Source organism: Camelus bactrianus, chromosome 10 (genome assembly GCF_048773025.1).
Source record: "Camelus bactrianus isolate YW-2024 breed Bactrian camel chromosome 10, ASM4877302v1, whole genome shotgun sequence".
Lineage (NCBI taxonomy): Eukaryota > Metazoa > Chordata > Mammalia > Artiodactyla > Camelidae > Camelus > Camelus bactrianus.
Genome location: NC_133548.1, coordinates 21,682,289 through 21,696,989, shown reverse-complemented (window position 1 = coordinate 21,696,989; position 14,701 = coordinate 21,682,289). Strand labels below are relative to the sequence as shown.

The 14,701-nt window shown below is 36.9% G+C and overlaps 1 long non-coding RNA gene across 1 annotated transcript; it reads right to left on the bottom strand.

The window, feature by feature from the left end:
• Positions 1–3,812: 3,812 nt before the first annotated feature.
• On the bottom strand, positions 3,813–14,283 carry LOC123619583 (uncharacterized). Its single transcript, XR_006728239.2, has 3 exons — positions 13,837–14,283; positions 8,344–8,503; positions 3,813–4,361 (listed from the first exon to the last, which is right to left on the bottom strand). It is a non-coding gene; the product is annotated as an uncharacterized LOC123619583 (long non-coding RNA).
• Between the last annotated feature and the right edge of the window lie 418 nt (positions 14,284–14,701).

Sequence of the window (14,701 nt, the reverse complement as noted above, 5' to 3'; positions counted from 1 at the left end):
CTTTTTTTTTTGATTCCACATACATGTAAAAACACTGAATATTTCATTTCTCTGTCTGACTTATCTCACTAAGCGTGATACCCTCCAGGTCCATCCATGTTGTTGCATGAGGCAAATTTTCATTCTTTTTAATGGCTGAGTAATATTCCACCATACCTGTACCATATCTTCTTTATCCATTCATCTGTTAATGGACACTTAGGTTGCTTCCATATCATGACTATTGTAAATAATGCTGTTATGAATGTTGGGGTGCATGTGTCTTTTTGAATTAGTGTTTTCATTTTCTTCCAGTATAAGCCCAGGAGTAGAATTGCTGGATCATATGGTAGTTCTATTTCCAGTTTTGTGGGGAACCTCCATACTATTTTTCAGAGTGGCTGCACCAGTTTACATTCCTACCAACAGTGTACCAGGGTTCCCTTCATCTCCTTGTCAATACTTATTTTTTCTTGTCTTTTTGATATTACCCTTTCTGAAAGTTGTGAGGTGATATCGCATTGTAGTAAACATGAAGTAAACATAGGCAGTACACTCTATGACTTGAGTATTAGCAATTTTTTTGTATCTATTTCCTCAGGCAAAGAAAAGGAAGAAAAAATAAACAAATTGGACATAATTAAAGGTTTTGCATCATGAAGGAAACCATCAGCAAAACTAGATGACAGCTTTTTGGGTGGTAGAAGATGTCTGCGAGTGATGTGTCTGATAAGGAGTTAAAATCCAAAATATATAGAGTTTACGTAACTCAATACCAAGAAAACAAATAACCCAATTAGAAAATGGGCAGACGACCTCATTTTTTCCCCTCCCTCCCTCCCTCACCAACTGCAACCAAACTCCATTTTTCATCTCTGTATCCAAGTCTAGTATGTTTGTATGATTGTCATACATCTTCTCATCAAGCTTTACTGTGGACGTCTTCAGATCTTCAATCTTCCCTGATATCACTGGGGTAAATTTACCATAATTACATTTTACCTTTTTTTAGGATCAGTTTGTCTTTGGCCCATTAAATGTGCTTGCATTGGGTCTCCCTCTTTCTTTGAGAGAGACTGTGTATTTCCTATTGTATTTTTCCAGAGAACCTTGACTTCAGACAGGTGTATAATATAAAGCTTAGGCATTAACTAACTACAGTTCTGTTCTCTAGGATACTTTGTCTTGATCTTTTTGTTAGTGAGTTCCTTAAGACTCTATTTTCTACTGTTTTGACTTCTGCAGTGCCTGGTATAGCACTGGGGCTCCTAAGAAAAAAGATCTATAATTTCAGAGCTTGCTTTCAAAAAATTCTCCTTAGAAGAAGTATTCCCTTTGTTTTTATTCTAGAGTTTTAGTTCAAAACTGAAAGAAAAAAAAAAGCAACACTGTAGAGTTTAAAGGAGTGGGTTTGTATAAGAGAAGCCTTATTTTTGTCTCTACCTTTAAGCAAATTTTATCGATGCTGATGTTTTAGTCTTGAAAGATTATTAGGAATATGTTACATGAAAAAAAGAGTAATGCTTCCCTTATAGAGGAAATAGCACGTGTGAAGCAGTAGTAAGAGGGCCAGTCGTGAACATTGATGCTAAGAGAGAGACTCTCAGGCCGGCTTGGCAGCCACTTGCACCAGAATCTCCCAGAGTGCACAGTAAAAATGCACATTTGAGGGCCCTATTTTAGACCTTCTTGATCATAATAGCAAAGCACACTGCCTAGGGTTTTGCATAAAAACAAAGGAGATTCAGATGAGAGGAGGTATTATAGATGCTCAAGTTTGAGAACCACTGCATTAGAATTCTGAGATTGTACAGAATAATTTGGAAGGAGCCTGAGCATGAAGAGCTTAGTTTGCCACAGTAAGAAACGTTCAGCTTGTCCTGTGGGCTATGGAAACCCATGGAAGGGGTCTCCACAGATGGAGATTGTCATTAAATTTGTGTTTTTAAAAGCAGGATATGCAGAAAAATGGGGTGGAGGCTTCTCTTATAAGACTTTTGGTACTTTGATGTTTTGTTTGCTTCTATTTTCTGTTTTAAAAATATGTATCATTAAAATAGGTAGTTTATAATAAAACATATGTTTTAAAAACCTTGTCAAATATCCCAGTTTCGAATGGCATAACAGACATGGGACAAGAAATAAGTGGGCTTGAACAGGCTAGGAGTAGAGAGCAGAATCTCAGGCAGGACAGAATAATCATCAAGGATCGTTCCCAAACTGTCTACCATCACTGCTGCTATGACAGAAGATCCACCTTATGGATACACGAAGATTTTGAGAGTTGTGTATGTGAGAAAGTCAAAACTTACATCCTGGGGAGGAAGGATTGTCAAATTAAAGTCAAGACATTTTCTAAAATTTTAGTAGCAAATGTGAGCAGGGGATTACACAAAAAAGAAACAACCTGATTGGATCCCACACACCTAATACTACTTCTGCTAATGACCAGCTGACCTACTTCCTTCAAAGACCAAGCAGTATTTGTTTCTCTCCAAGCAGAAGAAAAGTTCATCAAGGCAATAGCAGGAACAATCTTAGGGCAATCAAGCAGGAAAACATGAACTCTTTTGCAAGGAGTTATCAAGTTAGTGTGTCTGCTGGATAATAAGACAAGATGTAAAACCATGCTTCCTCGCACTCATCTAAAGAAAACATCTTGCTATCGCATTAATTATCTACTTGTATTCTTGAGGGAGCAGGCATGTCAAGAAGTGTGTTTGGATTACTAATAACCATTCATAATCCACTTGAACCCCTCTTCATAAAGTTAACTACAAACGGAATTCTTTTCTTATTGGAGCATAGTCGATTTACAATGTTAACTTCTGGTGTATAGCGTAGTCATTCTGTTATACATACACATATTCCTTTTCATATTCTTTTTCATTATAGGCTATTACAAGATATTGAATATAGTTTAGACTCACAGAGAAATCAAATGCAATTCTTTGGTTTTTCTACAATCAAGTCAGCTTGCTTCTCTAGGCTGTTAGCGCCAGTGTGATCAGTGCTGCTGATTCGATGTGGTCGCTTTTCCTTTCCTCTCCCTGAGACCTCACTGACTGTCCACATAATCTATTTTGTTATTTTTCTAAATCATCTTAGAAATCGCCTTTGCCAAATATTTAGGCGCTGTGGAATTTACTACATTTACAGAGATTGTCAGATAACAGTAAAACACCTGAATCAGCAATTCAAATACTAAACCTTACTTACCAGGAACGTTTGAAAAATCTAACATCCAACTATAGTCAAATTTTAGCAACTGTCTCCATCAGTAGACATCGACATGCAAGAGGCAGTTATAAGTGACAGTAAAGAAAGAAATATATGAACCTGAAGTTGGAAACTAAAGCTAAATCTAAAAATTAATGTGTGGTGTTTGTGAAATCTCTTCCTCTTTATCCTAGAGGGCGCTCTATGTACTTGCAATTTGAAAACTGACATTTCAACTTATCCTGAATAATTATAATAGAACTAATTCCAAAAATTTTTGGTAAGAAGAATAGCAAATGGCTCAAAATTATGTGCATGTTCACTACTTCAAGTATTAGTGCATTTGATACAAAAATGACAAAACAAATTATAAATAATAAAGCAGTCAAATACAGCAGTGACTTTTTTGGCAAAGAATTTCAGCATCAGAAGCGTATTTTAAGATATATGTATATTAAGATAGCTTACTACGTTTGGAAGTAGAGTGAAATGGGGAAAATGCTTCTCTACGTGAACCTATTGAAATCTAATTCATATCAAGTCTTCATCTTCCTTCACGTTGCACTGAGCTGGTAGAGATCTATTCCCAATTTCAGTGTCGGTTACACTTAACACACTGCATAGCTGAGTCTTTATTCATTTCTCTGTAAGGTTACTTATAATTGCAGAGGGAGTTGATCATTTTTTTGAGACCTAAAGAAGAAACCACACATCTAACTGAATTAAGCAAAATGTGCAATGGCAAAAAATTAAGTAGTAAAGTTAAACAGAAAATGGATAGAACATCTTATTAATACTGTGCAAGCACTCTGGGTTTAGGTCATTGTACAAACGAGAAACTTAATGAGAGACACCATAAATGTATAGGGGAAGCATGACTGGCTGCTTGAACACAGCTTTCTCTGGTACACACCCACATTTTGGGCTTAGAAAGTGAAAGTTTCTAAGGAAGGCTGCATTTTGAAGTGAAAGCAACATCTTTATCATCCAACAAGGGGAGGTTGCATTCTGTGTGTGAAATTGTGTCTGTTGAAGGTCAAAACTGGAACTCTGTGGGCCTAAGTTTGAGCAGTCAGTCTTGAGAACAATTCCTCTTTCTTGTGATTCCTGTGATCTGCCTTCAGTGGTAAGGTGTTCTGCAACTTTCTTCCATTCTCACCAACCTGAGAGGAAAATAAGGCTTTAATACTTCTGTGCCTTTTTTTTTTTTTTTTTGAAGTATAGTCAGTTACAATGTATCAATTTATAGTGTACAGCACAATGTCCCAGTCATGCATATATTCATTTTCATTAAAGGTTATTACAAGATATTAAACACAGCTCCCTGTGCTATACAGAAGAAATTTTTTAAAACCTATTTTTATATATAGTGGCTAACATTTGCAAATCTAAAACTCAAATTTATCCCTTCCCACCCCCCTTTCCCCCAGTAACCATAAAACTGAGTCTGTTTCTGTTTTGTAGATGAGTTCATTAGTGTCCTCTTTTTTTTTTTAAGATTCCATATATGAGTGATATATGGTATTTTTCTTTCTCTTTCTGGCTTACTTCACTTAGAATGATGATCCTTATGTCCACCCATGTTGCTGCAAATGGCATTATTTTATTCCTTTTTATGGATGAGTAGTATTCCATTGTATAAATATACCACAACTTCTTTATCCAGTCATCTGTCGATGGACATTTAGGTTGCTTCCATGTCTTTGCTATTGAATATATTGCTTCTACGAACATTGGGGGTGCATGTATCTTTTGCGCCTTCTTAACCAGTCTACTTTCTTAAAGACACAGATGGAATAAGTATTTCTCTTACTTGTTATTTAGCATATGTTTGATGTACTATGTAGGACACTCTGTTGGGAACTAGGGATGTATGAAAGGCTTGCCTCAAGTTGCTCGCAGTCTAACAAGGGTAACTAAATTCTGAATTGCATATGCTGTGATAAAGGTGAACATAGGACCTGAGGACATAAAGGAAGCTCATGGAACTGGCTTCTACCTGGACTGCTGTTCTGGGCTCCTTTGTCAAGGCCAAATGATGATGCAGCAATTTGATTTGATTTATTTTGCCTTTGTTTATTCCTTGAATACAGCTTTATCCCCATTTTTGTGAAATAACTCTTTAAGGTTAAGTTTGAGTCACTCAGAATTTTAAGATTGCCCATACCTTATGCAAAAGATAAAATGCATTATCTGAGGAGTCAGACAATACAAGGCACCGGAATGTGTATGACGCTATCTGATCTGGCACGGTTCTGATGGAATCATTCTATTATTTTTTGCTATTTTACTAGGCAATCAGAATTGCATATTTAGCTGAATTCATATTTTTCAGGTAAACAAAAGCCATTATGGTTCCAAGCATAACTGCCTTTCTCCAGGAAAAACAGCTACAAAACTGGACAAAATACAAGGGAATTTTCTCAGGTATGGACCAATAGGCCACAGAAATGTGATCCTTGGGAGAAGGCAAGTACTGGATGGGGCACTTGCTTGCTCTCTCCTTGGTCATTTTCTAGATCTGCACTGACCAATGTGGTACTTACTAACCACATGCGATAGTTAAAGTTAAAATTATTAAAATTATAGATCCAGTTCCTCGGTCAAACAGGTCACGTTTCCAGTGCTGAATAACCATAGATGGCTAGCGGTTTCCATGTTGGACAGTGCAGATACAGAACATTTTCATCAGCAGAGAGCTCTTTCGGGCAGTGTTATTCTAGCCATTGTTACAAGGAGAACTCTCAGCAGGACACAGGTTAGCTGTAAAGTACAAGGGTGGTAAGTTCTGGGGCGGTAAACCAGCTGGTGCTTGTCGAGCACCCTGCACAGAAAGAGACCTGCCTATAGAAGGACCCCCAGCTGTCTGCCTGAGGGAGAATGGCTTGACGACTGGGCTGTGCTGCACATACATGGAGCCAGACTCCATGAAGAATGGCTGCTGTGCGGCTGAGACCTGAACAGAGACACCAGGGGTCAGGCAGTGCTGGGGGACCTGGGAGTGATACCCCAGCTGGAGTCATCTTGGTGAGAAACTCAGGCATTAACTGAGGCTACAGAAAATGCTCACTTTGAAGGTAAGGACCACAGCCTAGTGTTAGGACTAAGGACATAATCTATAATATAGATCCATATAAATAAAGAATAAAAAAGCTTGACATGCTAAACTCTTTAGGTGTGAAGGATAGTGATGTTTGCAGCTCACTTTGGAAGGCATCAAAATGTTGAGATGAATGGATGAATACATGGATATGAGTGATCAAACGAATATATATAATCAAACGAATATAGTACAGTGTTAACAACTGTAGAATCTAGATGGTGGTTTGTGGGTTTTTATTGTACAATTCTTAAACTTTCAGTATGTTTGAAAGTTTCCATAATGAAATGACGAGGGAAAACAAAAGCATGAAAGGATGATGATTTGCTGGGAATGTAACTGCCTGTCTGAAACACAATATGAATTGAACCAAGACACTTATGGTCCAGATGTCCCCAGTGTATTATCCATATTATCCAAGCATACAATAAACACTAAGTACGTGAAGCAGGAGGAAAGTACGACAGAAAAACAGTCATCAATATAAAAAGACCATCTGATGGAATTAGAAGACTAGGAATTTACAACACCCATTTGTAAATATGTTTAAGGAATTCAAGGAAAAGAAACTGGAAAAAATAATCTCTCTCAGTAGAGCAATGAATATACAAATTGTGGTATATTCATATAACTGAGTAACACTACATCCAGAAAAAGGATAAACTACTGATAGGTGTTCTTGAGATTTACCCACGGGGTTATGTTATACTGAGGGGGAATAGGGCTTTCAGAGAGGAGTACATAATGTGTGAATTCATTTACAGTAAACTCGTGAACAGGCAAACCAAGCCACTGTGATAGGCATCAAGGCAAGGTTTCTGTTTGCCGGGTGGAGATTGACAGGAAAGGCTATAAGGAAACTTCCTGGGATGATGGAAATATTCCGCATGCCCCTCATAGAATTACTGGCTGTGTAGGCTTATGCATTTGTCAACACCCATCAAATTGCGCATTTAACACCTGTGACTGTCACTGGATGTAAATTCTGTCAGAAAGTAAAAAGCACCTATCCATGTATGCACTAAAAATGTCAAGTAGAAAAACTGACTTTTTCTGGATTTACTTAGATATTGTTTTCAACATTCAAATTCAAACTCAGTGGTTTTCTCACCTAATACTTCTACTTAGATGTGCTACATTATAACTGACAAAGTAATCTGTGCAAGGAGGTTCGTAACAGTGGTGTCTGACGTTACTGTACCCTGACCGTGTGCCTGTGGAACGTCCTAATGTTACGTGCACTGTCTCACTAGTTAGTCCCTCACAATTTTATAAAATACATGTTCATCTTGCAGATGAGGAGACTGAGGTAGAGATGTTAAAATTATGACGCTCAACATCACACAGCTAATAAGCAATGGAGCTGAATGAGATCCGCAATTTTCTGATCCCATACTCTTAACCTAGTAACTTCATGTTTTCATTTTTTATGTGTATCCCTTTAATACAGTTGGATTTACTTTGGTGTATGGAATGAAGTGAAGACTTTATAGTTATGCAGGAGAACTAGTTTATTCATCCAACTCTCACATCACACTGATTTTCTACCCATCGAGGACCCTAGGTGACTTCCTTCTTTCTTTGCCATCTAGGTAGCAGGACTGCAACTCGTTTCTACACTGAGCAAAGACAACATAATAAAAAATTTAATTAAAGGTTGATTATAGTAATAATGTTATAAAACTATCAATAACAGGCTTTGGGGTACAGGTAATGATGCACATTTACAGAGTCTTTTTTTCTGTTCCTAAGAGCTATCTCAATGTGATGGGATCTACACATTTTATTACTAATTATACGATTCAATTAGATGAAATTATGGTCAAATTAACTTGCTATGTCTTGTTTTCTTTACTTAATTGGAGGTCAATTTTCTTTAAATATTGCAGTGCTTAGGAAAGATAAGTTCTTTTGCTTATCTGGCCATAATCTTGCTCTGGCCATAAATCTTTTCTTTCCTTCAGTTTTCTCTTAAAAAAAAAAAAAGTGACTGTATTTGTAATTGGAATATCTTTGGGTGATGAGAATTAGTCTCAATTTCTTACCTTTTTTCCAAGACTGACAACGTATTTCCAAAGACATGCGTCAGGCTCTTTTAAGACTTAGTTCATCTAGAAAATGTCCGCAGTAGAATTTGTAGCTGGTGGTACCACGTTCTGCCAGTCTGATTTCCCTCCACATACAGTGTTAGTGCCTACAAAGTAGCTAGACAGTCACGTAAAAAGCAAATGCTTAGACTAGGGAAGCATCTTTAAACTGTAGGAAGATTTTGAGAAATTTTCTCAAGGAAACATGTTTTCAAATCCCATACCTTTCTTTTCTGATGTTACCTTGGGAAAATTATTTTATCTTTTTGGAGCCTCAGTTTCTTTATGTGAAAAATGAGAACCAGCACTGCAGAGTTTTGTGAGGATTAAATCAAATAAAGTATGTGATATGTTTGAAAGTAAATGAATATGTTACTCTGTATTAAAATATGCCAGGGTTTATTCCTACTAAGAAAGCAGAGGGAATACAGTGTTTAAGGATATAAAATTTCAGTCTGTAAACACAAGCAATCAACATGTTACCATGATTATCAAAAGCTAATAACAACTATATTTCCTCATGTGACAAGTATCAGATTCTTGACTTGGCTTTCAGAACTCACTGTAATTTACTCCTACTGTATGTATCGACTTTAATTTTTCTGGTACCCAGAAAGACTCCAGTTGTCTAACATTCTGTTCAAACCAAAAGTTTTCCCCAAGTTTCTTTTATTCATTCATTTACTCAAAATCACTAATTCATTGACTTATTCATCCATCTACTGATCAAAGCCTCTGTTTTAATCCAGGAACTCCACTAAGTGATATGGATAAAAATAGTGGAAAAGATAAGACCAATTCGTGTTACGCGGGGATTAACACTACTAAGACTGAAAAGAGATAGTGTGGCTGTATTTAATTATGTCAGTATTTGCCATGAAAGAAGTACAGGATGTTATGAGTGCAAACACCAGAGAGAATTAGCATAGTATCAAGACTGGCTATATAATTTGCAGAGTCCTATGTAAAATGAAAATGCAGGGCACCTTGTTCAAAACTGAAGGAGACTTTGAGGATAGTGACAGAGCAAGCATAGAACTCTTCACAGCTACACAGGTTGCATGCCCATGAAACCAGCTTTGTGTACTATGGAGGGCCAAGGAAGGATCTCTTGAGGCAGTGTTAATTTCACTGGCGACAGGAAGGAAGAGTGTGTGCAAGGTAGACATTTTCAGACTTGCATTTTCATTTGCTCTTCCCTTTTGGGCCTGATGTACTGTTATTTTCTCAAGAGCCATCAGCCTCTTATGTTAATACCAAGAGGTGGTGCAGCTCTTTTAGTCTTGGTTAGGCTGTTGGTGTTAGAGGGGTAAAGTTATCTCTTGCCCAGTCATCTTCATCTCCCATATGAATCAAAAAGCAAAAAATTAAGGCCAGATTTTTGACTCATAATTTTAAAAAATCAAAAGTTGTAAATAATCCCGTCATTCTTAAATATTTATGGGAGTACACTGGCCTGGGAATTTGGAGACCTGGGTTCTTGTCTTGTCTCTGACAAGATATTCTTTGGATCAAAGCTTCCTAATCTGGGAAAAAAAAAATATTTAAGGTTCCTTTCAGTCTGAAGCTTTAAACTACTGACAATAGCATTTTCTAATTTTTTAATTAAAAATACAGTAGTTCATTTTAACATGGTCTGCTTTTTTGGAACAGAAAGTCACAGTGTTGGCTGAATTACTGACAGCATAAATACAGCAACAGATGCCAAAGGCCACCTTCAAAAGGCAATCTCCTCTCTTAAACAACCACGTTAAATCCCTAAGGTGACCAGTACTGTTCTGCTCTTGTGTTAAAGGTCACCTCTACTAGCAACCAGTTTTTGTACCTCCCTAGGGTAGCTGCTTAAGACTACATTCACTGTCTATATTAACTTCTCTATTGCATCTGTTAAATCTCAAGGCAATTAAAGACTTACTTAGACACTGAGTCACTTTATTCAAGAAGAGATTTTTTTTTAGACCAAGAAACTTCAGAGAGCGTAGTCTCAGAAAGGTGAAACTAAAATACTTTGATTTCTGAATACTTTCTTCCTTGTTAAGTTTTAGTACATTTGTACAATTTTAATGCCTTTGATAACTGAAAACTTGGGCAGTATTAACCGAGATAGTTCAGGCTATGCTGTGATAACAAAGAATCCCCGAATCTCAGACTTAAAATGACAAAAATGTTAAAAGTCCCCTGTAGGTATGGATGGATGTCTTGCATAACAACACTCAGCAGTACAGATTAGCAATCTCTATCCATCATGTAGCTGCACCCTCTAAATTGTGGGAATTCCTTGGTTTAGCAGAGGCGGGGAAAGCACTTGAGGGTCTCTTTCTGAAATTATTTGGGATGAAAGTGATACCCGTTGTTTGCTTAAAAGCCATTGACTAGAAATAGTTATATGGCCCAGACTGAACGCATGAGCTCAGGGAAGTATAATCCTCAGTGTTCAGAAGAAGTAAACCCTAAATCTCTATCACATTTCCATACAATAAAAAGCTGTTTATCAAAGAAAATTCTGTTTTGTTTTGTTTTAGAAGTAAGTTTAAAGTATTTTAACTGAGATGGATACCAGTAGTTCAGATGGCCAAGAACACAAATGTTAGTACTGCCAACTCTTAATTTGGTATCTTTGGTTTAAGATCAGTGTCTGATTTAGTTGTCATTATATATCTGTTTTTCTGTTTTGCTATTATTCCTCCTTTATTATCTAAATGTTGATTGATTTCCTACTGTTTGCCAAGAGACCATAATTAAAGCATTATCCTTTTCTTCAAGGAGCTTACAATAATCTTTGAACACCAATTAGGTCCATAAATAAACACAGTTCTTAAAATCACACATCCTAGAGAAATCATGTTCAGTTTCAACCATACACAAATTGGCTTTTTGATAGCCTGTCTTAAAAATTTTTTTAGTTAGGCACAAATTGTGTTTTCCACACTTTATGGTATATGAATATATCATCTCAGATGAATATTTTCCAAGATATTAGAGCAAATTCAGAGATCATGCATGAGAAAATAAACTTAGCATTATTCATAGGCAACTCTGCAGCCCACAGCCAAGAACAAGCGGGATCGTTTTATATCAGACGGAATTGCACCACTAGATACAAGTCTTCCAATACTAAATGTGGCATCTAAAGCAAATGATGTGCTCTTTGATTAGCAATAGAGAATACTATCTCTTTAGGAAATCAGAAATACAGAATGCCAGATGTTTAGGGGTCTGTGTGCAAACACATCTTTGCATTATTCAGTTTATTGTTTGAGACCTTACCTAAGCCATCTGTAATTTGAAGTAGGCCGTCTGTGGGATGTATTAATGTACTTTCTCTGTTTTTCTTTTATTGTGTATCTTTTGAACATCTACCCCAGAGCAGGCACTTTAACAGGCATTCAGTAGGCAATGGGAAATATCAGTTCCTAACTTTTGGGAACTTTCTGTCTATTGGAGGAAATAAACATTTATAATATAGCAGAGAAAGCTGCATGATAGAGGTAGTAGAGGCTGCTGCAGACGCTCAGGGCAGGGAAGCTTCTTCAGGGAGAACAGGACGTGGGTATGAGTATGTATGTGTGTGCAGATGTGTGAGGGGTAGTCATGGAACGTATATAAGCAGGCAAGTTAGTGAGAGGGGAGAGGAAAGTATCTACAACGAAAAATGCGAGACCTTGATGCATGATACAAGTATGACCTGGTCAAAAACAGAAATTGTGTGAATATTGTAGACTGTGAGAGGAGGATTGCAAGCTGGGAACAGAGACAGGCAGGATCACAAAGGTATTTTAGGGTCATTTGAGCCTAAATCCAAAAGGCAGTGGCTCTGAAAGTCACTGGAAAGTGGTGAAGGAGGAGGATTATGCAATCAGATTCGTGTTTTGGAAACACTCTGGACTTGGTGGAGAAGAGTGGAGGAAGTGAGATCGGTTGAAAGACAATAGTCCAGGAGAAGAATGATGACCCTGGTCTGGGGTAGCAGCTACAGGTAATGAGTGGATCAGAGAGACCTTCAGGAGACAGAATGAGCATGACCTAGTGACTTTATGCAGCGGGTAGAGGGAAAGAAAGGCAGAATTCAAGAATGGCTCCCAGGCTTCTAACATGATCAACTGGGTAGATGGTGATGCAGCTTACTCATATGAGGGCAGTGGAAGTATATGGGCACCTGAGAAATGATGGGTAAATACAGTAAGCTTAGTTTTGAACAAATTGAGCTGAATGTTCTTCTGATAGCCAAATATCCAGAAGCTCACTCAAGAAGGTTTGGCAATATCGTGTGATTTGGTAATCTTCAGGATGGTTCTAAATCCTTCCTAGTAAGTTTGGGATTAACAGATACACCTTACTATATTTAAAATAAACAATAAAGACTTACTGTATAGCACAGGGAACTATATTCAACTTCTTGTAATAACATATAATGGAAAAAAATCAGAAAAAAAGTATGTATGTATATTTATAACTGAATCATTCTGCTGAAACTAATGTTGTAAATCAACTACACTTCAATAAAAAATAAAATTAAAAGAAATCAAATGACACGCTGAATCTTGACACCCCCCCCCCCAAAAAAAACCTTCCTAAAAAAATTCCTAGGTAAAAGTTCTTAAAAAAAAAATTCTTGTTCTTGGTTGTTTTGCATTTTTAGTGAAATTTTCCATTATAATTTTTACATTTAATATTAAAATAATATAATGTTAAACATAAAAATTGGCTCTCTGGTTTGACAAACAAACCAGCAATCACAATTACTCCACAATCAGTAAAAATACATGAGCTTCCGGTAAAGGTTACTGAGGTTATTTCTGAGTACTGGTATTCAGAAATACCTTAAACTGCTAAGTGTTGTTTCAGGGTGATGTTGTCTTTTAGATTTCCCAAAATGAACTCATGAATGGTGGTGTTAACAACATGACCCCAACTATAACTGATTTGGTAGAAAGTAACAGTTTACCTAAGAACAATAGCCTCTTCCACTTTGCTAAATGTTTTATTATTTTGGTTATTTAAATAAGCCTGATTCTTGATGTCTCTGATGTTTAAAAAAAAAATCTGAACAAATATTACAATTGGCTGTTAATCCTACAGTGATATTTAAAGGTCAATCCTAGACATTTTGTAGGAAAATCACAATATCTTCTGCTTAGTCAAACAGAGAAACCTAAGAACAATACCATAATGAATACAATAAAGCAAGCAAATGGAAATGCTTTAAACTTCCCGAAGTGTCACTGTCACAATGGAATGTGAATCTCATATAACGGAGGTAATATGGTAGAGTTCTATGCTATAGACAAAACCAAGTATATTTTGGGTCAAAAAGAGGCAGCCAGGGTGGAGGAAGAGAGAAGAAAAGTCTCATTGTCTAGTGATCTAATGTAACTCCACATTTAAATATGCTCAAAAGGTAGAGCTGAACAACTGGTTTTGGACAGAATTTTACCCAGGTATGTAACTTACATTTATAGGAGTTCTCTCTTCCGTTGGCTTCTGTTCATTTTATTGAAGAAATGGCTTTCCACATTAATGTACTAATCCAAGTGCATCTTGGATCCTTGGAAACGTACAGGAGTGAAATGCTGTCAGAGTTGAGGTCTGGCAGTTCCAGAGTGCTCCAGCAGCTGCTGTGACATTCGCTGAGAACACGTCACCTCAAATAATCTGCCCTTTGATTTTCTTGATCTTCTCAGTGCGTTTTGTTTGGGTGGTAAAAGGTACTACCTTTTGTAAAGAAACATTGAATACCTGTGTCAATGTCTGTGTTGAAACTAAATGCAACCTGACTTTAAAATCTGACTTGGCTGGACAGATAGGTCTTGGTTGGCTTTCAGACTCAGTGGAATTGTCATTCTTTCATGACAGTAAGTAAAACTTGCAGGAGCTGAATGCATTTCTTGTTCACTTCATAATGAAAGGAGTAGCTTACAAATTAACCTATTCAGAGTGTTCTTTTTAAATATTAGGTTCTTTCAATCAGTAACTGTAACCCCACACTGAATGTTTTATAGCACAGGACAAGACCTTTGTAGTGCAAATGAGCTTTGAGGGCTGGATCAAGAGAGATGTTTGGATACATTATTTAACAGTCCTAGCTTATTTTAGGTTTTGTGAAAACTGCACTGTTACTCGTAAAATAAGAGACTGATTCACATATCCTGTACAAATTAAATTCTTCTGTATAAATAAACTGTCAAAAATAGGTTAAAAACAGCTGTGTTGAACAACTGTTTAATTGCTAACGATTCTTTGAATCAGCAACCTGATGAGGGCGATTCTGCTGCTAGTCTTTCCTGCTGTGCCTACCCAAGTGGCTCTAGCTTCTCAG